The sequence below is a fragment of the Callorhinus ursinus genome, unplaced genomic scaffold, assembly GCF_003265705.2.
Source record: "Callorhinus ursinus isolate GAN/ISIS: 27379988/994484 unplaced genomic scaffold, GSC_fseal_2.0 scaffold76, whole genome shotgun sequence".
Lineage (NCBI taxonomy): Eukaryota > Metazoa > Chordata > Mammalia > Carnivora > Otariidae > Callorhinus > Callorhinus ursinus.
This window is the reverse complement of record NW_027397138.1, coordinates 2,618,636-2,629,140: the sequence shown is the minus strand read 5'-3', so window position 1 is coordinate 2,629,140 and position 10,505 is coordinate 2,618,636. Positions and strand designations below refer to the sequence as shown.

General features: G+C 54.8%; 1 long non-coding RNA gene across 1 annotated transcript in view; it reads right to left on the bottom strand.

The window, feature by feature from the left end:
• Window positions 1-277: 277 nt before the first annotated feature.
• LOC112840450 (uncharacterized) overlaps window positions 278-10,505 on the bottom strand; it is a 70,568-nt gene continuing 60,340 nt past the window's right edge. The window contains exon 4 of the long non-coding RNA XR_003212470.2: window positions 278-1,089. This is a non-coding gene — a long non-coding RNA (uncharacterized lncRNA). The remainder of the gene's footprint in view (window positions 1,090-10,505) is intronic.

The following is a 10,505-nucleotide window of genomic DNA, read 5'->3' as shown; positions in this document are numbered from 1 at the left end:
GTCCTATTCCAATTAGAACTCTTCCTTCGCTCAAACAGACCAATTAGTGCACCCTGTCTTCCCCCTCTCAAGAGTCTCTCAATCTTCAACCGATCCAGACAAAAAGCAGAAGCCATCCTGGAAGCGATTCAAGCAGGCAGCGGAGGGGAGGTGAAGGTTGGGGGGGGGCAGGGCGGGGAGAGAAGAGGGAAACGGCCTCCCGGAGAGGGTGCCCAACACCTCCTTGCGCTTCCCTCAGAGCAAGGCCACCTCCTGGCAAAGCAAGATAAACATCCAGTTTAAGGCTATTATCTCCTTTATTCAAAAAATAAATATTTCACTTTTGAGTCGACATATTTCAAATCACATTAAGCACAGAGAAGAAATACAGTCCCTTTGGAAATCGTGAACCACATGTAGGCAAAGAGTCATGTTCTAAACAATGGGGATGGGGTGAGCACTGATTCCAACTGATTCATGACCCAGAAGATTCCTCCTCTCACCAGGTGGAGCTACATATCGATTTCAGGAGCGAAAAAGAAACACACACACACACACACACACACACACACACACACATGCACACACACACACACTGCTTTGAAGTCTGAAAGGCACATGAAGTGGACCATAAGGTGTATGGCACATTCACTGATAAAACGTTCCCTATTCCCTCCCAGGGAAATTGGAGAAACTTTAATCAAGTCAAACACCAGAGAAGACAGGGTGCTCCAGCTTAGAGCTCAGCATCAGGAAAAATCTCTGAATACGAAAGCCATTTTTCTTTCGTTTTCCCCCTCCTGGGCTCCGGCCCCCTGCGGGGGGAGTCTCCCCCCCCCCCGGTGCTCACTCGGTGATGGTGGGGCGCGTGGCCACGTACACGAACACCACGATCAGGAGCACAACCACGGCAAGCGTGGGCAGCACCACCGTGGTGATCTGCTGCCGGGCCTCCTGCATGGCCTGCTTCCGCTCCTTCTTGTCCTTGGACGTCTCCTTCTTGGGCTTGCCTTTGAGCTGCCGCATCTTTCTGGAGCAATGCTGGGAAGGTATGTCTGGAGAGGGTTTGGAAGGAAGGGCCACGCTCCTCTGGTCAAGGTGCCGAACTTCCTGGGGAGAGAACGATGATTAAAAATGAATGGGGGGAAAGGGAAAAGAAACTACAAAGTGAAAGGCAACTGCTAACCTGCAGCTCAGAAGACGGGGCCGGGGCGGGGGGCGGGGAGGAACAGTAGGGCTCATGCGACAGATGTCAGCCCCTCTACCTAGTGGGTGTGGGGGTGAGTGGGATGTACCCTGGGACTCCAGGGCCCTCAGCGAACGGGGAGTGGGTCTCCAGCCTCCTCACTTAGGGCCTCTGTGCATGTGTGACATGGAAGGCCTGGAAAGCATGTGGTCTCCACTCAGAGGAGATGGGGCACCTGCCCTCCTCACTGTTCTGAGTGCCACAGCCTCCCCAGCCAGGCTTTAGTGGCAAGCTGCAGGCCACCTCTGGACTCCAGGCATGTGGCTCCGTCTTGCCCAAGCCCCGGGCTTGATCGCAGGCCAGCTCAGCCTCCCTGTGGCTAGAGAGAGCCCGGGGGCACTGGTTCACCAATCCGTCACACCTTCCTGAGCACCTCCCGTGTGCCGGGCACTGCTCGAGGAGCTGGAGACGAGGTGGAGGACTCCGTCCCACCCTCATGGTGCCCACGGTCCAGGGATGCCCCGTGGGCTGCAGCAGAGTGGAGATCCGAGTCAGACAGACAACAGAGACTGGCTGAGCATGTGGTCCGGCCGCCCACTCAAACTAGGATTCTGGTACATTCTGTGCCCTGAGGAGGTGCTCAGGTGGTGAAGCTGTGCTGTCAGGGGCCTGGGAATGAATTACAAACCTGTTACAAAACCTTGTCTGGAGCAACAGCTCCAGAAAAGTGGGATTCTTAGCCCTTTGGCTGACAATGAGATTGAGAAGGTGTCTGGCGCCTCCCAGGATCCCCAGAATGGCCAGAGGACCAGGCTCAGGAAATGAGCAGGACGAGGGAGCCGGCGTGGCCATAACCAGAGGCCAACTCACACCGTGTCAGCACCCGGACCCTGCCACTGGAGCATGAGGTGCTGAGGCCACCAACGCTGTCCCTGGTGTCGCCGCGGTCACTATCCGGGATGAACTGCCGAGCGCCGGGCTTCTCTGCACCACCAGCTCCTGTGTGCATCAGACTTGGGATGTCCCCAGCCCAGCCTCTGAGTCTCTATGGTAGGTGGAGTGTCTTCTAAACACGGCCAAGGGGTGGCAGCTGGGTACTGGACAAAAAAGAAATCTGTCCATCACAGTACCCGGGACTAGCGTGGAGTTAGATGCTCTTGGAGGCAGGGGGGCAGTACACTTCAGACAAAGGGACTTTTGTAACACGATCTTGTGTGTGCAGTTTTGTCCCAGGGCAGTGGGTGGCCTACTACCACAATGATGAGGAAGATGGCATTTACACCTAAGTGACCATGTTAAATGGCGAATCTGGAATGGGGCTTCTGAGACAGAAGAGGACTTGTATGAGACCTAACTGTTGGCAGAGGGATGTTCATCTCCTACCGCTCCTCTCATCGCATGTGGACCCGGGATTTTTGTCTACATTAGCCACATTGGGTAGAGTTTCTTATGGTGCAAGATGACTAATTTTCGTGCACTAGGATGGCATAAGGCCAGCCAAAAGCAAATATTAAAGTTTAGGACAACCCTATTTTGGCAAGTGTACAATTTCCATTAGGCTTTTAAAAATACTCACTAGTACTCTCTTAACACCTGACAAGTGTAGGAATCCCTGCTTTACCAGTTCTCCTTTTCAAGTCTTTCCCAGAACATTCAGACAGACCTGGGGTCAAACCCAGGACGTCCCACTGACTGGCTGAATGGCTGCGGGCAAGTCCCTTTGCCTCACTGGGCCCCACTGTCATCAGCTGAACAATAAGAGCAGCTTCTGTCACAGAGGCTGACCGTGAGCACCGGAAAGGGCACACGTCCACGGTGCTCTGGCCGCCCACAGGGGCACAGGACAGGCCGCGAGCCAGGCAGAGCCGGCTTCCTCTCCCCACAGCTCACCTGCCCGCCACCCTGGGCAGCCTCTCTGAGCTTCTCTATGCCCCGGCTACCCCCCAGGAGGGGCTAAGCATGGCGGCGTGGCCCTCAGCGGGCCTGCTGAGGAGGAGACGAGAACCTGTAACACAGCGCGTGCCGTGGAGAAGGCACTCAGTGCCTCTTAGCTGTCGGATGGAACAAGCTTAATATCCCCATTTGAGAAGTGAAGAGACCAAGGAGCAGGAGAAGAAGTGTCCTGCCGTGGGTCACGCAGTCTGTAAACAGCATCATCAGGGGCAGCATCCCCTGTCGGCTCTGAAACCGCAGTCCCTCCCTCCCCGACACGGCCTCACAAAACTGTCTAAAAAGACACAAGCCATTAACCGCCCTCTGATTTGCAGCTCTTCCTCCGTGGAGTTAATGGCCTGTCGGGTCTATGAAAAACGGAGGGGCCGCTGTTGCCACTCACAGGACCCCTCACGGGGCCGGGCGCGGGCAGGCAGCCCCGGAGTGCAGGGTGGCAAGGGCCCCGGCAGCTCAGGCTCACAGCGCGGGCCCTGACTTTGGGCCTGCTCCTTCAGCGGCTGTCTGCACCCCCACCTTAGCTCTCAGGGGCAGCAGCCTCCGTGGTGACCAGCTCTTGACATCTGTGAGATGCATTCAGAAGTTCCTGGAGGCTTAGGAAAAAAAGCCTCAAGTTGCTGGGGACAGTAGAGGTCTGGTAGGGATGTGAAGGACGCACACGCAGGCCTGACTTCTGGGCCCTCCGCTACGCTACAGGGGGCAGCCTCCCTGCTTTCACTCACCTATGCCGTGGGCCTCAGGCCACAGCCCCACGCTCTCCCTGGGGCCCAAGAATCAGGGACAACATCTCTGAGATGACACCGGAGGAGAGGGAAGGGGGCCAGGGGGGACAAAAGTGGGGTAGAACAGCAGGAGTGGAAGGAGCCAGGAGAGTGTCGGATGGACCTGGAGAGGGCAGAGGCCAGGTCATCTGGGGGCTCACGGGCCACGGTAAGGAGCCACGTCTTTATTCCAAGAGCAGCACGAGGTCCTGAAGGGCTTCACACAGGGAGGTGCGGGCTTTCAAAAGCTCCCTCGAGCTGGCCCGTGGACAGCAGGGCATGGGGGAATGAAAAGGGAGGCTCCTGGCGCGGGCCAGGGTGCGAGGGGGATGGTTCCGCCTGGGAGGCGGAGTGGTGACCGGGAGGAGGATGCAGTCAGGCCATACTTTGGGGGCACAGCTGACAGAAATCACAGGAGGCAAACCTAAATTTCGGAGCTTGAGCAGCTGGCTGGGTGGTGATCCTGCCTCAAGAGCTGAGGGAGAAGGGGCAGACTTGAGAAAGAACAGTAAGTGCTCGGCTCACACCAATCCATGGGCGAGGATGCCTGTTGGACATCGCCATGGAAATATCAAGGAGGGGCTGGAGCAACGAGTCAGGAGCTTGGTGGGGGCTGCAGATCTATATTCGGAAGTCATCAGCTATGGGACAAGGTGAGCTCACGAAAGGCAAGGTAGATGGAGAAACAGGCCCAGCCCGGGCCCCCGCAGCACCGGACGGTCGGAGGGCGGGTAGGGGACGAGCAAGCGAAGAAGCTTGCGGAGAAGAGGCAAGTGAAGGGGAGAAGCAGAACAGAAAGTCCTGGCGACCACGAGAGTCAAGAAGGGCACTGCTTCCCAACACTCCTGAGAGCCTCTGCTGGTGTTGGCAACGTGAAGGTCGGGCATGAGTGACCTCGGTGGAGCGAGAGGGGAGGGTTCCGACTAGGGTGACTACAGCGTCATCCACAAACCCTCGCTCTTCTGAGAAGCCTGTGCTAGAAGGCAAGTGAGCACTCTGCTTCCTTCGCCGACAACATTCTACCATGAAAAACAGTCAGTGGGACTGAGGCGTTGTGCACAGCTGCCTGGCATTGGGCCGCAAGCTCCCAAATCCCAGGAGGACTCGTGATACACGGCTCCAGGCCGGCACCCTGACCAGCCTGGGCCCGGACAACTGGTCTGAGGTCACGCAGGAAGCCGGTGTGCAGCCGGGACAGGAACTGGCGCTCAAAACGTGGGGGCATCTGGGGGAGCTGGGGGAGCAAGTGGAGGGTCCAGAAGGGCCACTTTGCCCTGGAGAGACGCAAAGGCACAACTTTGAATCCAACCGGCGGCAGGCGAAGAAGACAGGACAGGAGGAGACAGGTCTGTACCGTGCGGTAGGAATGAGAGGCTTGGACTTTCTCCGTGAAATGCGAAAAGTCTGAGGAGTTGGGAGGCAGGCTGGAGGAAAGAGCAGGCATGAAATAACCATCCTGGAGGATAGAAAAGCAAACTCAGGGCGCCTGGGTGGCTCAGTCGGTTAAGCGACTGCCTTCGCCTCAGGTCATGGTCCCGGAGTCCCGGGATCGAGTCCCACATCGGGCTCCCCCTTCTCTGTGGGGAGTCTGCTTCTCCCTCTGCCTCTGCCTGCCACTCCCCTTGCTTGTGCTCACTCTGTCTCTCGCTCTATGTCAAATAAATAAATAAAATATTTAAAAAAAAAAAAAAAAGAAAGAAAAGCAAACTCAGCAGGGACACATCAGCCCTTCTGGGTAAAGTTCGTATATGCTTCCTATCCAGACGTTGCCTCCTTCTGGACCATCAGGACCACCTCACCACACACGCTCTGGCCTCCGCTCACCGGACCAGGCGAGGTGGCCTGCAGGGCCATGGCTGGCTCATCCAGGCTTGTCCAAAACCTCTGAAATGTGTGGCTTGCCTCAAAAAATTGAGCTGGGTCAACAGGCCTCCATTTCAGAAATCTATGCTAAGAAACATTAAGGGACGCTGAAGTTGGACAATCACACAGATGTAGCCACGTGGGGAGCCATCTGATGCCACGTGCGGAAGACACCAGGGAAAGCCGGGTGGGGGAGAGCAGACGGTGGCAGACGGAACTGGTCGACCGTCCTTCTGGTGGAATCCCCGTAGGGCCCGGTGCTACAAGGCTCTGGTCCTTCCAGTACACTGACATGTTTCTATCTTCTGGTGTTTGGTACCTCTTTTACCCTGAGCTAGGTTCCAGCGAAAAGAGCCCTGGCTACAATAACTGCTCCAGTTTCAGCCACGAGGAATCCAAAGCCCTGCCTCTGTCACAAAATCAGGGAGTAGCTGAAGTCCAAGGTCAATCCCGTGTCTGTCTGACTCCGAAGCCTGAACAGTCGCCGCCCACCTGTGTCTCCTCACCCCCCATCTCCCTGACCCACTCCCCACTTTGGGGCCACATCGTTGCTTACCAGCCCCTCACAGAGAGGAAACTGAAGACGAAGCTCACACTGCACGGTCTGACTTCTTCCCAGCAAGCTGCGCAGGCAGGAAGGAGAAGCCACTAACACAGTTCCAACCTTACAACTATGACTGCCACCTGGTGCCCCCTTGCTTCCAGCCCCCCTAACCCGGGAAACGGAAGACTTCACAAACGCTTAAGTCCCACCCGATTCTAATGAAACTCCGCCTGCTCTGCCCCCTCCCCCACTAATGCCAGTCCACGGCAACTGGTCAGCACTGCAACATTCCAACTGGTCCCCAGTTTGCGTGGGCAGGTGGCAGGGAGGCAGACAGCAAGGGGTGGGGACACAGCCTTTCGTACAGAATCGTTTTAAGTTTACAACTTTTCTCTGATCATAGCCTTCCAGTGTTTTATATATATGTGTATACATACATATACTTGTGTAGATACATGCTTATTGAGTCTTTAATGGGTATTTTTTCCAGGTTAGAGCTCATACTGTACATAGTGTTGAACCCTAATGGAGAAACAGCCAGGAGCAGAGGGAAGAATGAGGGTGGGAAACAGGTCTGACCCTCAGCTCGGCCACATGCAGTCACACAGCCTTGGGCAAGTTACTTAATCTCTCATGCCCTGACTTTCCTCCTCTGTAAAATGGGGTAAGAAAACCTGCTTTGTAGAGGTGTTGAAAAAATTAGGAGGGTTGTATTATCTGTAGGATCTCGTACATTAACAGGCCATGCTGGATGCTCAGTAAACGGCAGAGTAACCTCCTCTCCAGGGAGGTCCGTCCCGTGGAGATGCACATAAAGGGAGGAACCACCAGGGAATTCTGCATGTTGTTTTTGTTTCTGAGCCATATAACCCATGGATGATGGAATCCCCCAGTTTTTTCTCTCTTGCCTGCTGAAAACTACCAATCACCAATCTGGTGGTGGGCAGGTGGGTTCAAGGGTCTGATGGGGAGAAGGTTGGTTCGGGTTGAGGGAAGATTCAGGATTACACAGATCACTGCCAAGTCTCATATTCCGGAACTCCTAACCCTTCCCTGCTCAAGGTAGCAGGCGGTCGCCACCAGCCCCACGTGGCTCCAGTATTAGAAATGCAGTTGTGGGCGCCTGGGTGGCTCAGTTGGTTAAGCGACTGCCTTCGGCTCAGGTCATGATCCTGGAGTCCCAGGATCGAGTCCTGCATCAGGCTCCCTGCTCAGCGGGGAGTCTGCCTCTCCCTCTGACCTTCTTCCCTCTCATGCTCTCTCTCTACCATTCTCTCTCTCTCTCAATAAGTAAAATAAAATAAAAATCTTTATTAAAAAAAAAAAAAGAAATGCAGCTGTGGTCCAAACGGGGCTGTCCTGGGGTGTAAAATACACACCAGACTTTGAAGACTTAGTACGAAAATAAATAACATAAAACGTGTCACTTAAATTTTTATGCTGATTCATGTTGAAACGAGACTTTGATAATACATCCAAATATAATAGTTCATAATGAATTCTCATTCATGTTGAAATGACAATACTATTAATTTCACCTGTTTTCCACTTACTGCTTTAGTGTGGCTACTAGAAAAAGTGTAATTCTATGAATGGCTCACATTACACTGTCCCTGGACAGTGCTGGGCCTGCCCTGTGCAATAAGGAACGCCACAGCCTGAGAAGCTTTCTGCGTCTTAGCCTCAACCCCCAAAGGGGAGGGCTCTGCAGATTTTACAACCCAGCCCTAATAGATCTCCCCAGCCGTATCACATCCCACGTGAGCCACAGCTACCCAGGTACCTGAGCTCCTGCCCTGCACAAGCATATCTCCGTGCCTGTGCCGACACAGTACCTCTGTAGGAGGCCCTCTCCCCTACACCGTTGCCGGCCTGTTGCTCCCTCTCTCGTCTTTGGCCAGCCCCTGTGCGTGACCAGCAGCAGCCTCCCCGGACTGAAGCCATGGCTGCCTCCTTGGCACGGTCTTAGCACTCAGTGTCTTCCCCTCCTACAGCACTGACCAGGGGCCAGTAACCAGCTAGGGCTCTGATGTCCCCACTGCACTGTGCGCTCCTGGGGGATGGCAACTGTGTCTTGCTAGTACAATTATTCCCCTGGCTTGGCATGGCGCCTCTCACATAACAGGTGCTCAGCAAACACCTGCTGGATTCAACATCACAGCTCGAACGGTCTAACGAACTGTTCATCTTCTGTACTAACCACAGAGTTATAGCAGAAAATTCTACAGCACGGTAGGAAAAATTATAGCAGAAAAGAATAAAGTAGCTAGCTGCCACTTCTAAACGCTCAGTTCATTCTCAACACAGCCTTGCAAGATTGGTATTCTTTACCCCCATTTTACACGAAGACACTGAGCTTCAGAAAAGTATGATGATTTGCCCAAGATTAAATACTATTAGGGAACCAGCAGTCTCAACCCCAGTGTAAAATCCATACGTAGGCACTCATTAAGTATTTTAGGAATGAACAGAATGAGGATTTGAACTCAGACCTAAATTCCAAAGCCCTCCCATCCTGTTGCTGTGATCCCATGACACCTCCCAGGGGCCCCCACAATGAAGACAAGCAGCTCTCACTTCCTGAAGACTCTCTGTCGGACCACCACACTAAAGCCATCTACAAACACGCAGAGCTCACGTGGGCTTTAATCCCATTTTGCAGACGGGGGAGCTGGGGCTTCGAGAAGGCTCCAGGTACTAAGTCAGTGGTGCAGCTGGATTCACCTAGCCCTAGCTGGCTCAAGAACTGTGCTCCCCCACTCCACCCAGCTGCGCCCGGGTGGCTGGGCATGCCCTAGAAGCACAAGGTGATGGGATGCAGGCTCAAGAGTCCGTACCTGGTTCCGGCCCATCTGCTCTGGGGGCCGAGGACTCAGCGAGGGTGTGTGGGAGGGAACACAGGCCCTCCTGGGCTCGTCTCACTTGGCAGCGGATAAAGCCTGTTTCCTACAGCCAGACTTGTCCTGATTCCTGAAAAGCATCACCGCACGCCTGCCCTGGGCTGGGCTGCGGACCTGGGTTCAAGGATGCACCGGATCAGGCCTGAATTGTCCCCGTGGGCCAGGCTACTCTGATGTCACCTGTCTCCACTGCTGTATTCACCTGATGGCCTATGCTGCTGGAGGGATGCCCGCCAAGGACAGCGTGACCTGGCCCGGTGACAGTGTTAGGCAGCTGCGAACTGGACATCCGCACACAATCAAGGCGAGTACGGAAGCCAGGCCCCGGTGGTGGCTCCCCACAGGAGACCGCCTGCCTAGTTTCCACGCCGGTCACCTTTTCTCAGGTGCCACAGCTCTCCTGCCTTCAGCAAAGGCAGTTGCAGGTGCTCTCGGAGAAAATGGCTGCATTTTTCTCCTCCTTGGAAAGCAGGCATGCCAAGGAATGAACAGCGTGTCTGAACAGTGTATGTGGAGGGGTATCTACCACCCCTTCTGGTGGCTGTGCCATTACCCTAACAGGAAGCACTAGAAGGGCTAAACTGCTTCGTACCCGGCGCTGTGAGGCTGGGGAAGCTGGCCTGGGTTCGGGGAAACATAAATTGCGGGCTTGAGGGCAGCGGTTCTGTGGTTCCTCAAGTGTGCCTGCTTCATTTTACGTCCCTGGTGGTCAGCCATAATGGGCCTGTGATCACTCCACTCCAGTCTGCCGCAGACAGTGGGGGCAGGGGGTGGGCAGGCTGCCAGGAGACTTATGCAGGATGGGACTCCTGACACCTGCTAAGCACCGGCTGATAACCTGAACGCCTTCCCCAGGAACACAGACCTGAACACACAGTGACAGAAACAGGCCCACAGGCTCCAGCCACCCCCCCCCCCGACCAAGCAGCTGCTGACGGGCCACAGAGGTTTGGGGGGGAGCTTTCCACCCGATGGCCGGCGGGGTGGGGATCAGAGCTACCGACAGACAGAAGCCAGCAGACACACACATGTGCACGCAGTTCTCTCACCAAGGGCAGAAGGGAGAAGTAGGTAATTTGGTGGAGGCAGTATCGGCTAGTCTGAATAAAAACCCAAGAACACAAAAGAGCCTTTGGGCAGGTTGCTGAATAATACAGACATGAAAAGCTACAGTTCTCACTAAATTAGCTAAGTCCCGTTCCTCCGGCACACTGGGGTTTACAAGTGCCTTCCTGTGCATTATCCGTTTCAGCCCCACAGTCACTGCGCACGTTACATGTTATGGTCCTTACTTAACAAGAAGAAGGAGCACACGGAGGAGT